Source organism: Ceratotherium simum, chromosome 20 (assembly GCF_057802395.1).
Source record: "Ceratotherium simum simum isolate JZ-2026a chromosome 20, ASM5780239v1, whole genome shotgun sequence".
NCBI lineage: Eukaryota > Metazoa > Chordata > Mammalia > Perissodactyla > Rhinocerotidae > Ceratotherium > Ceratotherium simum.
In genome coordinates this window covers 28,943,950-28,969,111 of record NC_141919.1, presented here as the reverse complement: position 1 = coordinate 28,969,111, position 25,162 = coordinate 28,943,950, and the positions used below count along the sequence as shown (strand labels likewise).

Sequence of the window (25,162 nt, the reverse complement as noted above, 5' to 3'; positions counted from 1 at the left end):
CTGAAAAAATATATATATTTCTCAGCAAGACACTAAATACCTGAAACTTACAAGTTGGAAATACTCAGAATATAATTCTGAACTTGAGTAAAGGTAAAGCTTTAAGAAAATGACTAATGAAGGTCCAATAGTCAGAATTGGGGTAAAATGTAACATGTCATACAGAGAAGTTGTAAAATTAGTTCCATTGACTGGAAAAAAACAAAATGACAAAGAGCTAGAATGAGTTCAACAACACTCTTTAATGGGTTAGCAATTCATTAATTGTATCAGCATCATGGAATGTTTGAAAAATAATAAGGTATTTATTCTGTCTGTAAGCAATATTAGGTAGGCATATGGAATTGCATATTCTACAACATCCAAGAATCTCTTAGTCTCTTCTGCTGATAAATTGGGAACCAGTGATGTGGATTAAATAAATAGTGAAAGAATTCAAGATACATTTAAAATGTAAATGTCTACTTTTTGTACATGCTTCAAATATTTTAATCAAGAGACTTTTTGTTAGATAATATGGAGAAGGATGAAATAGTAATAAGACTGAGCATCTCTCGTTTCTTGAACTGCTCTTGCTCACGGTCTACTCTGTATATTATACAAGAGTCTAAGCTTTTATGATCTGTCCCCCATGACTCCACATATATTTACATTCATATATATATAATTTCATACTTTTGTATGTAACAATATTTTATTCCTTATAGACTCATTTCAACAACAAGGTTGAAAACTCTTTGTAGGTAGAAACAATAACTTTACTTCTTTTATATTCCTAAATAACCTTTGGTAGAGTGTGGGAATGATAAATAATTGTTAATTGATAGGCTAGCTGGCTTTTTTAATGTTGTGAAAGATCCTATGGGAGTTTTAGATCAAAATGCAGTTCTCCTTTGAAGTATAGAGTGAGTAGTGGGTAAAAACTAGGAAAGACTTTATTCATGAGCTGTTGTTGAGCTTTGAGGTGCAGGAGAGAGAAAGAACAGCTGATGGGTGTGGGGCCTTGGGTCTATGTGGCCTGTAGTCAGCACAGTTTCTCTGCCCTCCATGCTCACAGCTGCCAAATTAGCCTCCTTCCAGTAACGATCCCCAAGTTAGCTTTAGTTAATGAGCTGAAAGGAGCTGCAGGTACTTCTGGCCATTAACTGCCTTTCTTTGTGGCTCTGTGAGCTTGCGAGCTTTCTCTTGTCCCAGAATTCGATGGCAACCATGTAAGAGGCCTGCTGTGAGGCAGATTGCAGTGAGACAAATCTGTGTGAGGCAGGTTCTCATTTGAGAGCCGTAGCCAGAGCCCAGAAGCTCATGCTTTAAGTTTTAATTAAAGACAAACTGAACCATTTTTGGGAAAAGTTTGGGCACTCTTGGCCGGGAAGACAGCCATATACTCTGTGTAGCTGGGGTTATCATGGGCTCATCTCCATCTGCGTAGCGGGAGGCTAAGGGCAACACAACTACCAGACATTAGGAAATGAGATGTTGCTCTGGTCCCCAAAGAAATTTAATAACACAAAATGGACAAAGGCATATAAAATACACAGAGAAATGCAGGTATGTTTCCCATACAAATATAGACCAATACAAAAATAAAAACCTTCAGAGGAAAAGATACCATAAAGTTACCAATTGAGAGTTTTCCTCTTAAATAAAACTTTGTATTGCCTAAAGATGGAAGTTGGAATTTATGAACATAAAATAGAAGAGCATTTCAGAGGTCTTACTCTGCCAGACTATCTACTTTCGGAAATTAACTCTCAAAAATTGGTTTCAGATGCTCCTATGATATTATTATTGCAACTTTGTATCTATAATCCCAGGACTCCTGTAGCCCCGGTTACTTTATGGGTATGACTCATTTCTTTTGGTCCATACTCTTTCCCCAAATCTGTAGAACTCTTGCCTCCAGACAATCTATAACCATAACCAGAAATAATGTGAACCACTTATAAGTACACCAGAAATAATGTGAAATTTATATGTAAAGAAAAAAACAAGTCAAGCATGATATCCTACATGAGCCAGACATTATTTCCTTGAAATCTCATTATGCCTCCCAAGTCTTTCTCAATGTTTCTAGATGAAAATTATTTTCAGAGTGGTAGTTATATCATCCTAGCCACATTTCTTTTCTACCTCTATACTCTGTGTCTCACAGCGTTATGTCCATTGCCATGACTGACCTAGCTTCCCGTTGTTGATGGGCTAACTGCTTCCTGGGCTGGAGTCTTCTCCCAGCTGGAGCTGTATATCTTCATGAGCATCCTCAGGTCTTCCTCGGCACTTAAGGGATTCATAAGACTGATATGACCAGAGATCACAGGTCTTTTAGAAGAGAGCACAGATGTGTCAATAAAGCACGCAGTCAGGTTTCTCCTGCTGTAGGTTGTTCTAGCCAGGGAAAGTTCAGCTGCCTTTGGACACCAAACGCTGACTCCAGTGTCTCCTGGCAGAGTAACAGAGACATCTCCAGGCTCCTACCTCCTTCTTTAGTCTCTAAGAAGGTCTTCGTCACTGCTATTTGCAGATGGAATGATAGGGCCGTTCTTGTCCTCAGTGTACTTCCTACAACCCAATAAAAAGATTGACCCTCTTTTCTCTAAGAAACTACTTCCTTTTGACAAATATTCCAGTATTCTGCTGGACAAGCACACAAATACACTGATGTAATTATGTCCCAAGTAAGAAGGTTTGGATTCTAGCCCCACTACATATTAATTGTGTAACTTGGGTAAGAACTTAGTGTGGTAGAGACAGGCTAGTTGTTCACCAAACAGTTTCTCCTTTTCTCCTATTCTCATAACTAGACTATATTTCCCCACCCTTCCTGGCAATTAGGGACAATTATATGACTGTTCTAACCAATGGAACACGGGGAAAAATGATGAATGCTGCATGTGATTCTACATTCTCTTTCCCCATTAACCCGCTGGAGAGGTCTTCAAGCTACTTCCATCCTGGATGTCTGAGTTGCTGTCTGAAGGATTGCCAGGAACACCATATTGGGCTACTTTTTGAATCATAAATAATTTTATGCTTTGTCGAGACACTGAAATTTGGATGTTATAAGTTACCAGATAGCCCACTCTGACGAGCACACTTTGATTCTCTGAATCTCAGTTCCTCATCAGTAGGGTAAAGATAACACTTTCTATGGTAGTTAAAGATTAAAGATAGGTTTAAGAGGCATCTAGTTCAGTTTATGGCACACAGTAGGTGTCAAGAAATGGAAGCAATCATAAAACTGTAGAGTCATAAATCCCTCAGGCTCCTCAGTGGTGATGCTGATCACCACTCCCCTTTCAGGAGAAGGTATGATATCAGGGAGATGGAACCTGAGGGCCAGCATTTACCTTTGAGAACGTGCGTAAAGACCAAGCCCCAGGCCCGCCCAGTGGTGCAAGCTGTTAAGTGCATGCACTTTGCTGCAGCAGCCCGGGGTTCGCTGGTTCAGATCCCGGCGTGCACCGACTCACTGTTTGTCAAGTCATGCTGTGGCAGCGTCCCATATAAAGTAGAGGAAGATGAGCACGGATGTTAGCTCAGGGCCAGTCTTCCTCAGAAAAAAGAGGAGGATTGGCATCAGATGTTATCTTAGGGCTGATCTTCCTCACACACACACACACACACACACACACAAAAAGACCAAGCTCCACATGCCTCTGAGTATCTGCCCCAATACATTTCCACTTTTCCCCTGCTGATAAGATAGAGGAAAGGAGACAATAAAACATGCATTTTGTTATGATTTTTGAGGCTCAGACTCTACCCAGAAAACCCTCACTGGAGGGAAGGGTGTGGGCACTCAGACATGTAGATGAGTATAAGGAGGATATATGATAAGCAACCAAAGTTATGTTTTTTGACAACTAAAGTATCCCAATGCCACTTCTTAGCCTCTAACTTCTAAAGGCCACCAAGGTGTGGGAATATAGGGAATTGGAGATTTTCCCAGCTTAGAAGGTATATGGTATCCATTTGCTTGAACCGCAGAGGCTGCATGGCTTATTAAGCTTCTGAGGGTTGGGGAGATGGTTTAGGTCACCAGTGTCCACCAGTCACCAGAGTCTCACCATAGAGGATAATCCTCCTCTCTTCGCAGTTCTGAAGTCAATATGTACCTAGTGCCTAGTGCATAGTTTGCCTATAATGTGTATTAACTGAATGAGTGACAGAATAAAAATAGTATAATATCTGTGAATCACGGTAAAGGACTCCCACCAGTTCACTCCAAGAGAATAGAATGTGGAGAGGGCCAAGCTCAGACAGATGCAATGGCATTTTTTAAGCAGCGTTATGTGATCTTTGCTAATGAAGGGGTAAACAGCACAGTTGAATTAATCCAAATTATAGAAAATCGTTTATTTCAAAATTTAGGCACTTATATGCAGGCAGAACTGCTTCCAAACCAGCCAGGGCACAGTTTTCTACTCAATTTGAAATATTTTCAAGGAAGAAGATTCAATGAGCTCCCTCAATAAATGACTCTAATATCTGACCAACTTATCTGATTACCTCCTTTCCCTTGAAGCTATTTCTCCTTGTTCTGTCCTTTGTGGTAATAGCGAATAGCTAATAGCCACTGTCTCCACATCCAAAAACCTTTTGAGGTGAATTATAGAAGACACAATTCCAACTTCCAAAGAGCATACAATCTACCAAAGGAAAAGAACAAATGTATTAGCTATGCTTGGGTGAGAGAGGGCTATTTGGGGTAAGGCAGTTTAAACGACTCTTTATATATGACAGCAGACTATGGTATACTGTGAAGAGTTCATTTTCAGTAAACCAATGTGACTTCTCAGGCTCTTACAGGAAAGAAGATCCTACAAGTGTCCCAGTTAATAATGGGGAAAGATAGGAAATGTGTACAATTTTGAGGTCTAATTTTTGAAACAGGAAAACTTCTGTCTTATTTAAGCCACTGTTATTTTGTCTCTGTTATAGCAGCTAAAGCTATATTCAAACTAATTCATATATATACATAATATATATATTATGTATCTGAATGTATATGTATATTTATATATATTCATATACGTGTGTGTAAATTTAAGTGAAGGAAAGAATGACTTGAATCAAGGAAAATGCTCTCTGGAAAGCATCTAGCAGAATGTTTTACACAGAGCTGAAAATTTTATTAAGCTTTTCTTCCCTTTCTCGTTTATATCCTGATATGCACTTATGTTTAAACCAATGGTAGTTTCTAGAGCCTACTCATACTTGAGGTTGCCATTTTCGGTTTATAGAATTGGTGTTGGTTGGGGGCCAGCCCCATGGCTTAGCGGTTAAGTGCGCACGCTCCACTACTGGCAGCCCGGGTTCGGATCTCGGGGGCTCACCGACACACCGCTTGTCTGGCCATGCTGAGGCGGCATCCCACATACAGCAACTAGAAGGATGAGCAACTATGACATACAAAATCTACTGGGGCTTTAGGGAGAAAAAGGGAAAAAAAGGAGGAGGATTGGCAACAGATGTTAGCTCAGGGCCAGTCTTCCTCAGCAAAAGAAAGAGGAGGATTGGCATGGATGTTAGCTCAGGGCTGATCTTCCTCACACACAAAAAAAAAATTGATGTTGGTTGGGTGGAGCTGCTGGTTTGGTTTCTAAACCTGCGGCTATAAGCTAGGGCCACTAGTCCTAATTTGGTAGCAGCAAACTCAGGACCTCTGCTTAAATGAGACATCAGGAAGTTCCTCATTAGGCTCATAGCAGGGTCAGTGGATAATCATGCATTAGGGTTAGGGAGCCACGCCAAGAACCCAGAGACCATCTCTCAAGGTAAAACAGGTCAGTCTCGAAGAGCTGAGCCCAGAAGCTGATGATGAAGACTAAAGCTGTGATAGGATGCCAAAACCAAGCTCCTAACAAACTTCACGAAAACCAGTCTGCATCAAAATTCAGGAGGAGCTGGACAGCAGGGATGCCGAAACTATCAAAATTTCTAAACAAGAGGAGAGAGAACCCAGGTGGAGCCTGGTGCCATCTACAAAGCCTCAATCTAAGCACAAGTGAGTTTGGTATGCAATTTGGCCTTTGCTTTGGGCAGGAAACTTTCCTAAGTTTCATGTTTGGTCAAGAGGCAAGTCTGACTAATGTTGAGGAGAGTGGAAACACATGGCTGTAGAAAGAAGTATTGAAACAGACCAGGAACAGGGTTGACAGCACTCCTGACCCAGCCAGAGCTGACACACAATCTTGCCATGTTCATTATTTTCCATCTTTCTTCCTCTAGATAAGATCTAATAAGGGATTTGAGTTTTCCATCTTCTTTTCCCTTTACTAGACCACTGATGGGGCTATTAATGGGTGTGAAATAGCCACAGGGCAGGCAGCCTTAGAGAAGAATAGATGAAACAGATGGCGAGACTAATCCACAAACTGGAGAAGGCCATTAAGAATCCACTCATCATCACTATTAAACATTCAAGAGGTGGTTTTTCTGCACATTAACTTGACAGTATAATATGAGTTATAGCCTTTCTGGGGCTCAGTTTCAATATCTGTAGAGTGTGGAGCTTGGACTAGCTCAGCGGTTGTTGAAACTGCTCTGAGGGGTCCTAGAGTTCTCAGATAGTCCTTCAGGTCACCTCAAGAAACAAGAATTGCCAGGCCTCTACTTTAACCAAAGCCACAATGCATTTTTGTTTTATGCTGTGACACTGCAGTCAGATTTCTTCTGGGGGGAAAAAAAGGTCCCACTGTTAAAATAAAGTTTGTGAATCACTGAGCACTGCAAATCTTAAGGACATCCCTGGCTCTTAATGATCTGGGACTCTGCACAATCAAGCATCATGCCTCCTGTCTACAGCTTCTTATCTATCCAGGTAATGCTGATAAGGTGAAGGGGAGAGAACATAGTTTTCATCCCACTGAAAGGCAATACTGTATCTGATGGCCAGCATTCAACACAAAAATACAAATCTGCTGCCTAAATCCCCACTTCCTAAGTAGACAGGATATAAATAGTAAACTAACACTGACAAAAGTAATACATCTTTAAATTATGCACAAATAGACCATGTTTATAATTTTCATTGAAACTTCATTGTCAGAGCTGTAATTTAGAATAGGCTAAAGTAAGTGGTGGTGGAGATTTTAGGAAGTGAGCACAAACTTGAACTTGGAAAAAATGTGGAAGGACCATTGAGAATGTCCCCTCCCTGCACCATTTCCACCTCTCCCTTCTTTACCTCCTTCCCCCATTTTGGTATCTGGGAGAGCCAGTTGCTTTGAACATAAGTTAAAAACAAGATTTTCACTGAACTCTGGCACATGCTGGTGCTTTTAAATGCATTTAAATACAAACAGGGAGTTTGTGTTTAAAATTTATGCCTCTTTATTCCATTCATTCATTTTACTTATGTTTATCTAGCACTTACTATGTGTCAGGTGTCAGGTTCCCTCTCTCTCTCTCTTTATATATATGTGTGTGTGTGTGTGTGTGTGTGTGTGTATATACATATATATATAAATAACTAAGACACAATTCCTTTCTGTCTAGGAGTACCCAATATGTGAAAATGTTCTGGATTCTAAAAGTAACATAAGCTCATTTTGGAAATCACACTCAGTATTGACAGCAATAGAGAAGAAAGTTCACCCACTCATAAATTCTGCCTTTCAGAGATAAATACGATAATATTTGGTATATCCTTCCAGACGATTGAATCTATCACAATATCTATATAGACATATTATTTAAAATGAGTTTCTACTACACACTGCTCTTTTGTAATCTGATTTTTTTCATGTAAGAGGTAAATAGTAGATACTACCAAAATATGTAACTGAGTCCAATGGGCCAATTTTGTCAGTGACACCAAAGTCTAAAAGGGTAGACAAAAGCAGATGCCTGGCTTTGAGACCCAAATTAAACTGAACTGAGAAGATGGAATAGAGATGGCAGAGGGCAGAGGCACAGTCCTAAGGTAACATCAGGCGGCAATGCTCTGCTGTTGGCTCAGGGATGTAGGGGGCTTAGGCTGGGACTTCCTCCACATCCACGCTTGTCCCTTTTAAAGCTGCCATATTTTTGTGCTACATCTTTACATATAGGGATATTCTTATCTTTTGGGCAATCTATGGATTTACTCCATTAAGTCAGAAAGTACAAACTAGTAGCCCATAGGCTGGATTTGGCTCAGAGGTAGTTTCATTGGCTTGTAAGATTTAAAAAGAAAAAACAAAAAGACCTGTATTTATAAATTAAAAGATTCAAAAAAACAAACAAAAAAAAACAAAAAAAAACTGGATTGCTGACCATTCCTGAAAGGGCCAGAGCATGGGGGCTTCGGTCCTGCAATTCCGCATGACAATAATTGGCTGAAGCCTTAGGGCTGGGGTTCCCACACTTTGTTGCACAGTAGAGTTACCTGGGGAGATTTTGAAACTCCTGAAGCTCAGGTTGGACTCCAAGCTAGTTAAATCAGAACGTCTGGGAGCGGAAGCCAGGTCTCAGTAATTTTTAAAGAAGCCCAGGTGATTCCAATGTCCAGCAAACTCTGAGACCCACTGCCTTAGGGCCCTTTGAACTTATATTCTTTCTGCCTGAGAAATCTGCTCGTTCCTTCCAGATATCCACGTGGCTTGATGGCTTACATCCTGCAGGTAATTCATCCCATGTCACTTTCCACCCATAACTGCAAAATCCTCTCCCCCAGCATCTGATATACCTTTACCCTCCTTTGCTTAATTCCTCAGCACCTGTCATCATTTAACTTATTATGTATCCACTTATTTATTTGTTTGTGATCTGTCTCTTACTAATAAAGTATAAAACTCCAGTAGGGCAGGGATTTTTGTCTGTTCACTGCTATATTCCCAGTATTTAGTACAGGGCTTTGTATACAGCAGGTGTTATTTGTTGCGTAAGTGCAGAATGACACCAAGAAGCAGTTACTTCCTTTAGATGTGTTCTGTTTGCCATAGCCTGCATACTACTGTAAGTCAATCTGCAAGACTCCTTTATGAATCTGTGACTCTGGATTTAACTGTTACCCTTAAGTTCAGAGAGAAATAAAAGACATAGGAAATATTCAGCTAAGCTCCCTGTTGGTTTTAAGATGAGATGCTAAAATGCTGAGGAAAAAATACATGGGTAAACTTTCACAGTCATGATGTATTTGAGTGTTTCTTTATTTCTGAGTTACAAAGATGAATCATGACATTATCACACTCTCTGATCTCAGCTCAGTTTGGTACTCGACATACAACAAATGTGGTGTAATACGTTTAATAAGTTTTTTCTTTTCTCAGCAAGGGTCTGAACAAGTTGTTCTATAGCAGAGCACTGATCAAAAGTGGCAAACGTCACTATCCTTGGCAGATTACCAGGAGTTCTGCAATTAACAGCAACATGAATAAAACTATTTTATGGACTTTAAACTAAATTTAGCTTGATGAAGGAAAAGCATATTCATCTTGCCACAAATTAACCTAGTGTTAGAACTCTTCACATTGAATACTTTTCTAAGGTTACTGAGAACTGCTGTGGAAAGAAAAGCAAATGGAAACAAGAAATAAACTGTCACCTTCCAAGCTCTACTTCTATGAATTCATTAGCAAACAGTATTTATTCAGTACCCCCTTGCACAGAGGCTTGTGCTGGGTGCTCAGGGGTGTAAGTAAAAAGAGAATATTTATCCTTTTGCACTTACATAATACAGGAAATGAGTCCAGGTGGCAATTTAGACTAAGAGGACTGTGTGGATTAAAAACTGGATTAAATTATGAAGAAAATAAAAATAATTAACAACAAACTGACTCATAAGCATGATTGTAGAAAATATTTTGAATTTTGAAATTCTGATCCCCTTCTGAATTTATGTAGCAGGTAATTACAAAGAAATATGAATAAAATATTTACACATGCATGGCAAGATCTGACAGTATTTGGAAGAGAAGAAAATTTCTTCTATGTCTGAGATCATATAATTCTGTAAGTCTGTTTTCATTTATGTAATACCATAGACGCCCTTATCCACAGTTTTGCTTTCCAAGGTTTCACTTACCCGCGGTCAACTCCAGTCCTAAAATATTAAATGGAAAATTCCAGAAATAAACAATTCATAAGTTTTAAATTGCGTGCCATACTGAGTAGCATGATGAAATCTTGTGCTATCCCGATTCATCTTACCCTGGAAGTGAATCATCCCTGTCTCCAGCATCTCTGCGCTCTATATGGTACCCACCTGTTAGTCACTTAGCAGCCATCTCAGTTACTAGATCCACTGTCACAGTATCGCAGTGCTTGTGTTCAATTAACCCTTATTTTACTTAATGGTCCTAATGTGCAAGATTAGTGATGCTGGCTATTCGGATATGCCAAATAGAAACCATAAAGTACTTGCTTTAAGTGAAAACATGAAAGTTCTCGACAGTAAGGAAAGAAAAAAAAATCATATGCTGAGGCTGCTAAGATCTAAGGTGACTTTTATTACAATATATTGTTACAATTGTTCTACTTTACTATTAGTTATTGTTGTTAATCTCTTACTGTGCCTAATTTATAAATTAAACTTTATCATAGGTACTTACCTATAGGAAAAAACACAATATATATAGAGTTTGATATTACCCGTGGTTTCAGGCACCCACTGGGAGTCTTGGAACATATCCCCCACAGATAAGGGAAGTCTACTGTATATCACTTTACCCAAGGGTAAATGAACACTTATGTGTATGTGCCAGTTGGTTATCTATTTGTTCCCAGAGATATTGATATCCTTCTTAGCTTTATATTGCTAATATTGATACCCTCATAGATATCCTCCTCAGCTTTATATTGTAGGAGGCTAATCCCTGTAAACTGCATTTCCCAGCTTCCCTCCACAACCAGCTTCCAGGTAGATTCAGAAAGAGGCCCTGGCAAGAAATGAGAAGCCTGAACAAAGACAGTATCCGGGATGTTTCTTCCTCCTCTCTTCGCTTTAGTGGCTTTGTCAGCAGTGGCTCCATCTCCTCCCTCATACCAGTTCCAAATGGGCAGTCAGTCCCTTCAGAGGGCAGCTCCTCTATGAAGCAGAAGAGGTGAGGAAGGAGAGAATGATGTGAGGAAGTAGAGAAATGTTTAACTAGAAGGAAGGATTCAAGATGAGATGGAGAAATGAAAGCCAAAAACCACACACAGCCCTCTTAAAAAAATACCAGTTCAGGGGCCTGCCTGGTGGTGTAGCGGTGAAGTGCGCGCGCTCCATTTTGGTGGCGGCTGGGGTTCGTGAGTTCAGATCCCAGGCATGCACCGACGCATCGCTTGTCAAGCCAAGCTGCGGGCGTCCCATATAAAGTAGAGGAAGATGGGCACAGATGTTAGCCCAGGGCCAGTCTTCCTCAACAAAAAGAGGAGGATTGGCATCGGATGTTAGCTCAGGGCTGATCTTCCTCACCAAAGAAATAAATAAATAAATACAAGTTCAGAGATATATCTAGAAGTTGGTGCTCTACATTTTTTAAGTTAAAAAAAGATGAGCCATTCTAAACCTCTCTCTATTCTTCAAACTTTCCCACCATCTGATTGGTCCTTAAATTCTATCTTTTGTATCTCTCAAATGTTTCTTGAATTTTCCCCTTTCTTTATTTCCCCTGACACTCCATTGGTTCAGGTAGACTCATTTATTCTTATCTCCCCAAAGTGATTTCTTTAATCCGTCCTCCACAGAGGGGCCAGTGAGTGTTTTCTAAAAGTTGACCCTGCTCACATAAATACCTTACTTAAAATCCCCAAAGGAAGCCCATTTTCTATTCAATAAAATTGAAATACCTTTGTATGTCATATATGGTCCTTCAAGATTTGGCCCCTACCTGTCTCTTATTTCTACCCATCTCCATATTTCTCTCTTCACACGTCTCTATTTTCTATCATGTCAGCTGTGTGAACTACCTGCACTTCCTCAAATAAGCTGTGCAATTTCTGCCTTTGCATGTATGGAATGTCCTCCCCTTCTTCTTGGCCATGAGAAGGCTTACTCATCCTTCAAAACTCAGTGTGCCTATCAACTCTTCTAGGAAGTTCTCCTGGCCTCCATAAGCAGGATGAAACACTCATTGGGCTTGTAGAGTACCTTCCATTTTAACTATTGCTCTTACTCACTATTGTTGTTATTGGTTTGTATGTTTCTCCCTAACATAACTCTATGTTCTATTTACCATTCTATCCCCAGCGTTGAGCCCAATGGGTGGTACTTAATAGGACATTGCTATATTTTTATTAACTGACTGGATGACAGTGTTGATTTAGTAACATCTACTTTGACACGTGTGTCCCCAGAACTTCTTTAAGGCCCCCCCTCAGAGAGCAGAGGAAAGTTCTCCAGGCGATTGATTCAGTTATATCCCAGTCATGAGCCCATTTGAGGTCACCCTTAACCACCTACTCATTTTCCTGTCCTTTCTACTTCTAGAAGTTCAAAAGATGAAGGGAAATATCTGCTGTGGTATAGGAAGTTATAATAAAAGACAGTTTGTGTGTGTGTGTGCATACAAATGTGTGTGTGTGTGTGTGTGTTGCTCTGTAACTTACTCCTTATGTATACCATCATTTTGTAGCAAATACCTTACACATATGGACAAAAACACCCAACAACTGTTGATTGAATGAATGATCTCTCCCACTACATCTTTCCTTATACCCAGAACTGAAGCCATACCAGATAACAGATCGTTCTCAAAAAAGCCGTAGACTTGTAAACATCCAATCCTTACCTCCAAGGTGTTGCCTCAGCCTGGCATGTTCTCCCCCTATTCTCTCTCTACTCATCAATCAGAACTGAAATCAAATGCCATCACTTCTGTGAGTATCCTTCTGATGTGTCAAATAGAATAAACAGCTTTTTTCCCTCTCCCCATAGCTTGCTGTCACTATCTCTATTTGGCATTTACTGTGGTCTGCGTTGTATGTTAATATTAGGTTTTTTTGAATGTCTGTCTCTTCTATTTGTGATTTTCTTGAGGGCAGGACACCTGTCTTTCTTATCTTATTTTCTCAGAACTTGGCATGCTGGTTGGCACATAGAATATACCCAGCAAATATTTGTAGAATTAAATTAAATTGAAATAAATAAATTAATTAAAGAATTCACATATGGATTATTTTTGAACCAGTAAATATTTTAGATTGTATGAAGATCCTGAGAAGCTGGATAGGCTCTCAGCAGTTTTGTGAGGTGGCAAAACTTGATCATGGCACCTTCTAACATCTGTGCCCACCGCTTCTCTGTTGCTCATCCACAGCCTCATGTGACAGTGTTAGGTCTCAACCTCTCAAGGCCTTGCTAAGGTGTCTGATAATAAAAGCTTCATGTCTAATCCTTCCAAGAGTAACTGCATTTTAATCGGAAACTCTTGAAGGATATTTAACCAAAAGGAACCAAAGGAGCAAATGGTGGTGGGACTTCAGACCACTCAATAATTGGTAGGGGAGGGGTAGTGAGTCAGGGATGAGCTCTCATGGTCTCCCTTAAAGCACAAAATACCAGCAGTTAGTTGCTGCCTTGCTCTTTGAGATGACCATATTTGGACTTGAGAGTGAATAAAACAAAGATTTCTAAAAACAAAATTTTAAGGAGACTACGCAATAGTTACATTTTAAGCCTTGTCAAAAATCACTGGTGTTTTCTCTTGAATAGAAACCCGTTCTTAGAATAGTTTAAAGATTTGAAAGTTGACTTCTATTATTTTAACTCTGCACAATTGATGGGAAATGAATGGAAGCCAGGAGGTACCCTCGACATGGAAAAAGCCATCAGGTGAACGTTATTAGTTTCTCCCTGACTTTGGTCCATTACACAGCTGCTTCGCTGGTCTCCCAAAGGGGCACTAAAACTGAAGTTGTGAGTAGGGAATTGCTGATATTTATCAAGCAGGAGCAAGTTAAAATGGAAAGAAGGCAAAGTCAAAGAAGTAAAACATGTGGCGCTTTCACAAAACGTCTTGCTTCCAGGGACTACAACACACTTTTAAACCTCATCTCATTAACTTCTATAGAATTTTTTTTTTCGGTGTTTTTGTAAATACCTGAAGTTTTAAATAGACGCATGTGTCAGAATGTATTAGTGACCTTATTGAGCAATTAGTGTTATACACTCGGTTCTTTAGTACTCATCTTAGAAAATAGCCATTGGCCAAGTCAAGGCTAAGAGAAGCCTGTGGAAAGCAGATAGGGAAAGTGGAGGAACCAAGCAGGGGAGAGGTTCAATTATTCTGCTTCTATGGGTTGTCAGGTAAGATTAAATCCTCTGAATTTTTAGGTTCAGCAAGCAATTTCTTCTTAGACACTTGATTTGTAGAGTTGCCTTGTCAGGTTTTTTCTTTGTATTCTATGTATACAAATCAGAGAGATCAGACAGAACATTTATGAGTCTGTTACTCCATCATCATCTGATTTAGACAAAATAATGAAGACATTAAAATGCACTTTGGTAGTATCCAGTCTTCCCATGAAGCATGGCCTCCCACACCTGAGATCTCTGTTAAAGACTTGTGTGGCATGCTTTCCTACTGTCATAGATGACCTGAAGAAAAGACTAGAAACACTGACAGTATCACCCCCTCTCAGAGCAATGAGGCTAAAAGTCCTTAAAGGAAGAAATGAACATACTAGAGTAAGATTTCAGACAGCAGAAAGGAGGCAAGCAGACATTCCAGGGGCCACATAATCTATGACCAGCTCTGTCAGTGAGTGAGATGATCTAGCTGCCTAGAATGGATCGACCAAAATACAAATTTGGAAAGCCTTTATGACTCACCAACCAGAGTGTGTGTGATACCAAAAACATTTGCTTTGTCATTGGCTTTATTGTCAGCAAACCTCAGGACACTTGTCCTTTGATGTATTTGTAGCCAAGGCTTGGGGAGAAAAAAACGTTCCCACAAAGTCTGCTGATAAAATAAGTGGACTCTGCGACAAAAGAAAAAAATGGAGAAAACAGAAAAAATAGCAAGTAATTATTCACACCGTTAAGGAAAAAATAGAAGAATAAAGGCTACTATCCCTATGTGACTATAGCATCAAATTCATCATCTCTGAACATGAGATAAATATTTATTCACCATCGTCTTCTAAGCAAATAGTTGAATGGCCTACATAAGATTTAGATTTTATGATCAGTACTTGTTTTACATAACAGAGGAAGTAAAGCTTTTCTAAATTCACAAGAAGTTCCTGCTACTTCCCTTAGATTTCTTATTGAAGAATATTAAACATATGCATATCGATGACTAGAATTTTTGGATGTCATTGGTAAATGTTTTTGAACTCGCCATGAGTTGTACCCTCCTGGTGGGGAGTAAGCATTCATCCAATATTGTGCCTACACAACAGTTCAAAAGGAGTTTGAAGATGGCCAAAGTTGTGAAAAAGTGCTTTCCAAGTTATTGAGATGGCTCAAGTACTCAATTTTAGTTCTTAACTGAATCCACCAATTCTTCTCTTTTTCAATGGAAAACAAAAGTTTTTCTGATTGTTTACTGTCCCCTGATTTCTTGTGCTTGCTGTCTGATGGTTTGTGAGTGAAAGGATTGACTAGTGTAAGTGGGAGAAACGTAAGTGGGCATGAAATTGTTGCCCAGCAAACCTTAGCAAGGCTGAAAGAAGCACATTTTTATTTTTTTATTCTTTTGTGAGGAGATCAGCCCTGTGCTAACATCTGCCAATCGCCTCCTTTTTTTTTTTTTTTTTTGCTGAGGAAGACTGGCCCTGGGCTAACATCGGTGCCCATCTTCCTCCACTTTATATGGGATGCCGCCACAGCATGGCTTGCCAAGCAGTGCGTGCGTGGGCGCCTGGGATCCGAACCAGCGAACCCCAGGCCACCACAGCAGAGCACGCGCACTTAACCGCTTGTGCCACCGGGCCGGCCCCAAGAAGCACACTTTTAATTCCATCCAACAGCTGCATAGGAGCGATGTGTGAGAAAGAGGGGAAACCAAGCAAATAAACACACTAAAAATAAATAAATTGAGAAAGAACTTAAAGTTAGAGAGACTTCCAGGCTGCATGGATCCTGAAATATATCCTGTGGATACCTGAAGACATGGAAGTCTGTAAATACCCTTCCTGCTGAGGAGTGGGCATGTTACAGAAGACTCCTCACAGCTGACGTTAGCAAAGCACGATTGCAATGAAGTAGCGTTTTGTGGGCTCATGATATAGCTGACAGGAGCAGGGCAACGGACCCCCCATTGATTAATCCCCTGTCTGTAAAGCACGAAGACGATGTGCACTCAAACTGACCTTCAAGTCAACTGAAGACAAGTAGAGTGAGAATTTTTCATTTTAATTAGCAGGGCATCTCTGATATGAGAAAAATGCAGTAGAATGTGGAGCAGTGTTGGAGGTGGAAGCAGAGAAGTACCCACAGTCCGTGTACACAGAAACATATTATCTACCGTGAATACCTATGATGGTGTTCAATACTGAGTGTCAGAACTGGGGACTGAGGCGCACAGCTGAAAACAGAAACCACTGAACTGCATACATTAGAAGTTTAGAAACCATCCCTTGCATGGAGCCGGCCCCTGCTGACAGGATTTGCTGACAGATGCCAGTTCAGAGCCGCCACTGCTGCCCCCTCTGCCCCTCCTCCCTCCTACTCTGGTAGACAGAAGAAGGGGGCTGACACAGAGATGTGGAGGTCCCCTGAGTAGGAGAAGGCAGGGTAGTAGTCATGAAGAAAGGATATTCCTTTCCCTAACTTCCCTGTGGAGGATGGAACCATCTGAGGAATGCCCCAAGAAAATCGCTCAGACAAGTGCGGGGAGACTTATGTTTATCTGCAGCCTGCATCCGCCTAGTCTCTGGATTTGCTTATTGCCAACTTTCCAGCAGAGCAGGGGAGAGAAGGCGTGAGGTGGGATGACTCCCTGTAGAGGGGGCCAGAATCGGCTGTCTCAAGTTCTAGATGCTCCAGAGGTACAGAAGATGGGATTATCCAAGGCCTGCAGGCTCCAGGGTAGGGATGTTGCTGAAGTTGCATACGATGGGAAAAACATCATAGAGACTGTCAAAGAGGCTTAAACAATAGAGGAATGAGGCGTGATGCTGCCAGCTGGGGATTAGCTGGCAAATGTGGACAAACTTCTTAAGGGGCATTGCTAAGAAGTGAGGCAATTGCAGGGCTGATTGGGAATGCTACCCTTTCTATACAAGCCCACGGATGGCAGCTAGATCAGCGTTATGGACAATCAAGGAGACAACAGCAATGTAACCAAGGGCAGTGTAGCAGTTAGAAATGCATTAGGATGCAAGTAATACAAAGCCTACTTTTCAGTGGCATTAAAAAGTAGAGATTTGTGTTTCTCTTATAACAAGATATCTGGTGGGAAGTTGCTGCTCGCCTTGGTTCTGTGTCTCAATGGTTCTGAAATTCTCTCAGCCTTTCCCTTAGGGCTACAAAGTGGCTGTCTCAACCCCAGGCATCCAGCCCACGTTTAAGGAAGGAAGAAGTCTAGGGATGAGAGAGGACAGCCAAATCTTACTTTTATCAGAAAAATAAAAGCATTCTCACAAGCCCCATAGCAAACTTATCTCATTAGCCAGAACTGGATCACTTTGACACTCCAGCTGCAAGGGAGGAGGGGAAATGTTTAGCTTCCACAACCTTTTTAGTGGAGGAGGACCTTTCCCACAGTATCTGACACTGGAGGTCGTGTTAAAGGAGGCCCTGCCTCCCAGCTCCCTCCTTCTGCACTCCCACCCAAGCTGGGCATGAGGGGGAGAGAGGGGGCAGGTGAGCTCAGTGCCTCACCCATCATCCAGACACAAGAGGCACGCATATGGCCTGTGCTGATGGGGAGAAGGGGATGCGGGAGAGGAAGAGAAAGGACTTCACACTGCATAGGTGTATTAATGAAGTATTAAAATGAACAGGACAAAGTCTTAAAGATCCAAAATGAGGTTCTTCAGCTATCTGAAAGAGACAAAAAAAGAAATAGAGTTGGATGAGAAGTTGTGAAGGGAATCTTCCACCAGCTGGAAAGGAGGCTTTGACTGAGTACAGTTAGTATTCGTTGTTAGCAGAATAAAATCGTTTTATTCCCTTGCACCTAACAAATTCAGACTCCTCACTAAATTAGTTACACCAAAGTTTGCTGTTTATTTATTAAAGGATCCCAGTGGGTAGATTCAGGCTTTTTTAGCTAAATCTCTTTTATCTTATAAAGTTCTGAAATGAAAGGAACCATTAAGAAGACATACTTCATTAAAATACACACAACTAATTTTTGTGAGATCCTTAGATGAGTTACTATGTAATCAAGTACATGCTTTACAAAGTTGTGTCTGAATAGAGCCTGGTCTATTCGGGAATAATATGTCATTTACCTGTGATAGATTAATAATTATTGTCAATTCTTCTGTTTCCCCAGACTAACTTTGGGGGATTTGTCCACTCCACACACATACACACACACACAAATCTGACCTACTATTTAAGTGTGTGGTATTCTATCATTTCTAACTGTGATCCTAACACATCTTTGCTTATCCTTCCTCAAAGAACCAGATATACTTTTTCAGGTCTAAAATCAAACTCAACAAGAAGTCATCTTCCAACTAAAATCTGCTCCATTTAATTCAGGGAAGCCATTGGAGCACTGTGTTTGTCATAGTGCTTTAGACATAGAAACTTAGAAACATCAGACACTTCTAATATTCCTAAGGGGAAATAAACTGATTTGATCCAGTATAGTTGAGATTTCTAATATTCCACTCCACAAACATTTATAGAGTTTCAGCTATGTGTAGTCACTGTGTTATGTGCTGAAAACACACAAAGGAAAAAGATATTCCTTGTACTTGAGAAGCTCAAAATTCAACTGTGGATGTACTAGCAGCAGCACTAGCTAATATCCGTAACTCATTGTGATAATTACCATGACGAAAATGTTTATAAAGGGTTATGGAAACACAATTGAGGGAATAATATACCTGTGTAAAATTTATTATTAGTTTATGAAGGAAAAATTAATTAAATGAGTTTAATCAAGGTCTGAAAGTCAGCTAAATTTTTCCCTGTGTCCTTCTAGGCATGAAAGGAAGACAACCATTTCTCACCCAACTCAAGGAAAGATTCACAACCTAAGTGCTGGCTGCCTCTGCAGAAACCAACAGAGAAATTTTCTTCTACCGCATCAGGTATAGCATAAGGAAACAGCTGGAAGCTGAGGGGCAAATAGCAGCAGCTCTGGTGTGATTAAAAAGGATTGCCAAGTGCAGTAGGTATATTCCTCCTCCCAGCAGTGGTTTCTTTCATGCTTATGTGCTAAGCCCTAAAATAATAAATAGTAACAGTCATTATTTATTGAGTGCCCACATGTCATTTATATAACTCTGTCACTGGAAAATGAAATTTACATACCTTATTTCTAACAATTCCACTATAAAGCAGACACTGTTACCTCTGTTTTACAGATGAGGAAACCATGAAATAGAGAGAAAATTATCCAGAAGAGGAGGACTCAAGAGTTGAGTTCAGTTTTGTCTGACTTCAGTGCCTATGCATTTCTCACTGTACCATGGAAAAGACTAGAATTTTACTGATGCCTCAATTTAAGGGTAAGGGGAGGCATTCTTCTCTGTGTCTCATTTTAGCCATTCATTAGACATGCACATGAAATAGCCCCTCCCTTCTTGTGGTATGAACTTGGACCTCTTCAGCCAAGGGTAAAATCAGTGCTACAGTTCAAAAACTGTTCTAAATTAACAAACACTCTTCTTCCCACTGCTGCCAATTGATTTTTTTTCCCTCCCAAGTCTGCTCTTGGTTTTGCTAGTAAATATTGTTTCTATCTCCACCATCACTAGCAAACACAGCTGGTTTTGGCTGTCAAGAATTCAAAGAAGCTTCAGCAAAGATTCAAGCTATATGAAAACAATCAGGATGAATAGGGGAAAGAATGTTTAAATGGAAGATAACATCTTAAAATACGGGTTTGGCTTTGCTTGCATTTTGTGGAAGCCAATGAAGGTTGAGAAAGAATTGATATTTTTACTGTGGTTCTTGTCATGTGGTTCTTCTGAACAGAAACGTCCCAAGTGAATGATAAAGTCAGCAGAGTCAATATTCAAATCCTATGTTTCCCATTATCTTACAGCAAAGAAGCATGTCTTCAGGTCCTCGCTTGGCAGCCCATTGACCTCAACCAGGTCACTTTCTCTCTCTGAGTGTAGTTCCCTCAAGTTTAATATGAGATGCTGGACTAAATGATTGAGTTCTAGTTCTAACATTCCATTTTTACATTTATAAATCATGGAACCACTATTTCTTTTTTTTTTTTTTTTGTGAGGAAGATCAGCCCTGAGCTAACATCTGTGCTAATCCTCCTCTTTTTGTTGAGGAAGACCAGCTCTGAGCTAACATCTATTGCCAATCCTCTTCCTTTTTTTTTTTTCCCCCAAAGTCCCAGTAGATAGTTGTATGTCATAGTTGCACATCCTTCTAGTTGCTGTATGTGGGACGCGGCCTCAGCATGGCCGGAGAAGCGGTGCGTCGGTGCGCGCCTGGGATCCGAACCCGGGCCGCCAGCAGCGGAGCATGCGCACTTAACCGCTAAGCCACAGGGCCAGCCCTGGAACCACTATTTCTTAAGTGTAGGGATTCTGTTTCCTTTAAATTCATGCTTCTTACAGCTTTTACATATCCCTGGGGGCTTGAAGCTTTGTATCAATGGTGAATGTAGCCATAGGCGATACGTGACACAGATTTTTGGGGAGGATTGATGCATCTCAACCGTTTTGCCGGTAGGACAATGTTTAAAACTTCTGTATTAAGGTATAACTACCATACAATAAACTGCACATATTTCAAGTGTACAATTTCTGAAGTTGAGGCAAATGTATACACCTATCAAACTATCACCACAAAGTGAACAAAATTTTCCTTACACCCCTTATAATCCCTCTCTTCCCCTTCTCCCCTCCCATCCCTACTGAAGTGCTTTCTGACATGATATATTAGTTTGCATTTTGTAGAATTTAATGTAAATGAAATAATGCAGTATGCATACTTTTTGTCTGTCTTCTTTCACTTAATAGAATTATTTTGAGGTCCAGCCATGTTGCTACATGTCTCAATAGATCATTGCTTTTTATTGCTGAGTAATATTCCAGTATATGTATATACCAACAGGTATTTCTCTATTTATCTATCAATAGGCACTTGAGTTGTTTCTGGAGCTTGGTGTTTGCCGTCCTTAGCTCCAAGTGATGTCAGCCTCCTCTAGCAGTGAAGTTGCTGGTTTTCATGGATTTGTCAGTCATGGTTGAATTATGATGGTTGTGGAGCTAGAGTTGGTGGTCGGTGTTGGGGAATGAGAGCAACTCCAGGTTATAACACCATAGACTCCCAGTATTCTTACCAGAGATTTAGTAGCTTTTCTTTAATAAATGCTTCTTAATTTGTTGTATGCCTAGAGTTCTCAAATGGTTGTTTTTAACCAATCTTTTCCAGTTTTATCATTGCTTTTTAGAGAGAGGATTTGCCAAGCTATTTATACTGCCATTCCAGAAATCCTATGATTTTTATTTTGGTGTAATATTTCTGACAAATTACATGAAGAGCAGGATAGTATCTACTTTTCAGAAAAGTCCCACCTAATAAGGTAAGTAGAATTTGTGCCCACATAACTAAGATACAAGGCAAAGACAAAGACACTGCATAAATAAGCAACCGCTGAACTCTATAGGTGCTCAGAGGAAGAAAATATTATTCCTTCTGAAAAAGATTAGGAAAAGCATCCAGGGAGGGGGGAGCGTTTGAATGAGCCTTAAAGGGTTGATAGGATTTCAATAAATATTGAAAGACCGAGCATAGCAGTTGCATGAGTAGTTATGCTGACCTGGGATTTCTTTCACTTCTTCCTGGTTTTGAATTTTAAAATTAGAACATGAATAAATTTTCATTGTAAAAATATTTAAATAATATAGTTGGTAATGTTAAAGGATTGCTATTTCCCTCCCCTCTCTCACCTCTTTCCCTCAGCCTCATCCCATTCCTTTCCCACCACTATTTCAAGGCCCTTTCCTACGCACTGACATAAATATATATGTAACAATGGATTTCTGAAAATTTGAATGGAGTGAGTTCATCCATAATTAGATCAAGGGGAAAAAAAAGCAATATTTCTAGGGCTAGGTCTATGTTGACACAGATGAACATTTCTAAAGATCAATGACTTGACTGGGGGCACCTGCCTAAAATCATCGGCAGTAGCAAATAGTTTATTATCTGAGTAAGCCTAAGCAAGCTACTCAGTAGGTAGGGATTTTAGTTTATTTATTAGTCAGGATAAGTTAGGCTATGCTATCTCCCATGATATAAAAAGAGTTAAAATGCAATAGGAGCTGGTTTCTCACTCACAAGAAGTCCAATGCTTGCCTAGGCAGCCTTCCTGAAAGGGAGGAGTCCTTCCCTTCCAGCTGTACAGACTGGGGAGAAAAAGAGAGCAGAAGATTGTCTAAGACTTTCCATGGTTAGGCCTGGAAGTGATGTACATCATTTCTGCTTACATTCTATTGGACAGAATTCAGTACCAACTAAGTTCAAGTGGGGCTGGCAAATTAGTCTTATTGTGCGCTCCATAAAGTTTAAAATAGGTTAAGGAGAGCCAGCCCTGATGGTCTCGTGGTTAAAAATCGGCATGCTCTGCTTGAGCGGCCCGGGTTCGGTTCCCAGATGCAGAGCCATACCACTTGTCTGTCAGTAGCCGTGCTGTAGCAGCAGCTCATAAGAAGAACTAGAAGGACCTACAACTAGAATATACAACTATGTACTGGGGCTTTGGGTAGGGAAAAAAAAAAAGAGAGGAAGATTGGCAACAGATGTTAGCTCAGGGTGAATCTTTCCCAGCCAAAAAAAATAAACCATTAAAGAAAAATAGGCTAGTGAATTTATATCATTTTCTGTGCCACAAGTTTCCTCATCTGTCAGATGGATGGTCAACTAGATGATGATTATAGCCTCCTCAACTTTATCCTTTTATGAGTATTACGTTGAATGAGAGAATCTGACCTCACTTGGCCTTCAAGTGGATTGAGTTTATTTTTAACCTTAGTAAATTGTGTTAAGTTTTTCATCTACTTGTCATTATGTTGTGTGTCATATCAAGTTAAGAGACGTGAGAGTGATCTGGCTGCAACATCTGTCACCCCACTGAGTGCCAGGGTTGATTCAGCTGATCTGGCTGGCTAAACAGGTGTCCCCTTCCTCCCTCACTGCTCCATGTGCATTCTTCCTGAAGCTGTGCGTGTGGTTGAGGAAGATGACCTTCCCTGTCAGAGGAGGACCATTCTTCAGTCAAGGGTATACGAATAGCTGTGCTCCCCTGCTAGAACCTCCAAACAAGCTTGCAAGGTCATTTGTAGGAGAACGTAGGGTAGTCAAGCTTCCAGGACTCTAGACATATCCAAATGAAGTGCTGCATGAGGCAGTCTGCCTTAAAAAAAAAAAAAAAAGTTGAGAAAGATCTGAGATTATTCCTTCCAAATTTCAAAAAGTAGTGAGAAAATGTTGAAGCAGAAATAAAATCATTAATTAACTTCTAAGCAATTTTACACAATTGAAAGAGTCAAGATTTCTGAACTTAAGTCCCAACTCTGCTGTTGATGATGGATGATGTTGAACCAATCACTTACATCATTTAGCCTCTCTGAACCTCCGTTATTTTCATTTTCATTTATTAATAAATTATGACCAACTCACTGGGATGTTATGAGGATCAAATGACAGAGCATATGGGGAGCTGCTTTGTAAACTATAAGGACCTGTACAATTTAAAAACTAAACAAGGAGAGACAATAGAAAAAGGCAAGCTAGTAAGAGAGAGCAGACGGCTAGAACTGCTCATTCATGAGAAATGGGCTCTCAGGAGGGAATCAGCACAGCAATCCAAGATGGAAAACAGATTGAGCTGGAATTCTGGAGAGGAGAAAAGGAAACTTGGGGGTTAGGTATAGTGGGGAGAAGAAAGAATGAGAAGAAGAAGAGATGGGGCATTGTGAGTAAAAGAAATGAGTTTAGAGAGCAATTTTTTAAAAACAATCTTTTTATTTTGGAACAATTTTAGATTTACAGAGAGATTGCAAAGATAGTACATAGAGTTGTTGTATGCCCCTCACACAGTTTCCCCCATTGTTAATATCTTAAGTGTTGTTCCTGTGTGCTGTCTTGTTGGTTCTGACTCCTGGTGATTCTATGAATGAGTGATGTCCCAACGTCCTGTCCTCAACAGCCCTACTCAGCTTCTGTAGACTCATGCCTGTGGCTTTGTTTATAAAGTCAATCCATCTCATATTTGGTCTTCCTCTTTTCCTGCTGCCTTCTCTTTTCCCAGCACTATTGTCTTTTCCAAAGAATCCTGCCTTCTCGTGATGTGCCCAAAGTAGGACAGCCTCAATTTTATCATTTTTGCCTCTAGCAATAGTTCAGGCTTAATTTGCTCTAGGACCCACTTGTTTGTCTTTCTGGCAGTCCAGGGTATCCATAGAGCTTTCTTCCATCACCATATTTCGAATGAATCAATTTTTTTTCCTGTCAGCCTTCTCCACTGTCCGGCTTTCACATCCACACATAGTAATTGGGAATGTGAGGATGTAGATAATCTAGGCCTTGGTCTCTAATGACACTTCCTTACACTTGGTGATCTTTCCTAATTCTTTTATTGCTGTCCTTCCAAGTCTCAGTCTTCTCTTGATTTCTTGGCTTCAGTCTCCACTCAAATTGATGACTGAACCAAATATCTTACATACCTATAGCACATTTGCCAAAAGCATAACATGTAGAACAGCATACTGAACAGTGTCTCATGGAAATAACAGTGTACTGATTCATACACACCACTAGCACTAGCAAGAAACTGACACTGGTACATTATTATTAACTGAGTATCAGATTTTATTGGAAACCCTAACCTTGTGATAGTCATCAGTTCAGTTTACTGAGCTGAAATGAGCTTAACTGATACCCGTCACCATGTGTCCTCACTTCCTCAGTTAATTTCTGGCTTACTGACTCAGTTTCCAAAAATACCTTGTGAAGTAGAGTCATCACAGGAGCCTTCCTGGTCCTCAGGACAACACACATCCATGTCCTGATGAACAGATGTTCTGGGAACAACTCTTCAATTACTTTTAACAATATAGGGCATATTGCAGAAGGCCCTCGGGAGAGGAG

At 40.3% G+C, this 25,162-nt stretch overlaps 1 long non-coding RNA gene across 2 annotated transcripts; it reads right to left on the bottom strand.

Annotated features, from left to right (window-relative positions):
- Positions 1–250: 250 nt before the first annotated feature.
- Positions 251–23,422, bottom strand: LOC147914392 (uncharacterized). 2 transcript variants are annotated; one of them, XR_015555438.1, is made up of 4 exons: positions 22,352–23,422; positions 4,510–4,649; positions 3,348–3,547; positions 251–2,559 (listed from the first exon to the last, which is right to left on the bottom strand). It is a non-coding gene; the product is annotated as an uncharacterized LOC147914392 (long non-coding RNA). The 2 variants fall into 2 exon arrangements; XR_015555437.1 differs by having other exon boundaries at positions 251–3,547.
- Positions 23,423–25,162: the final 1,740 nt, after the last annotated feature.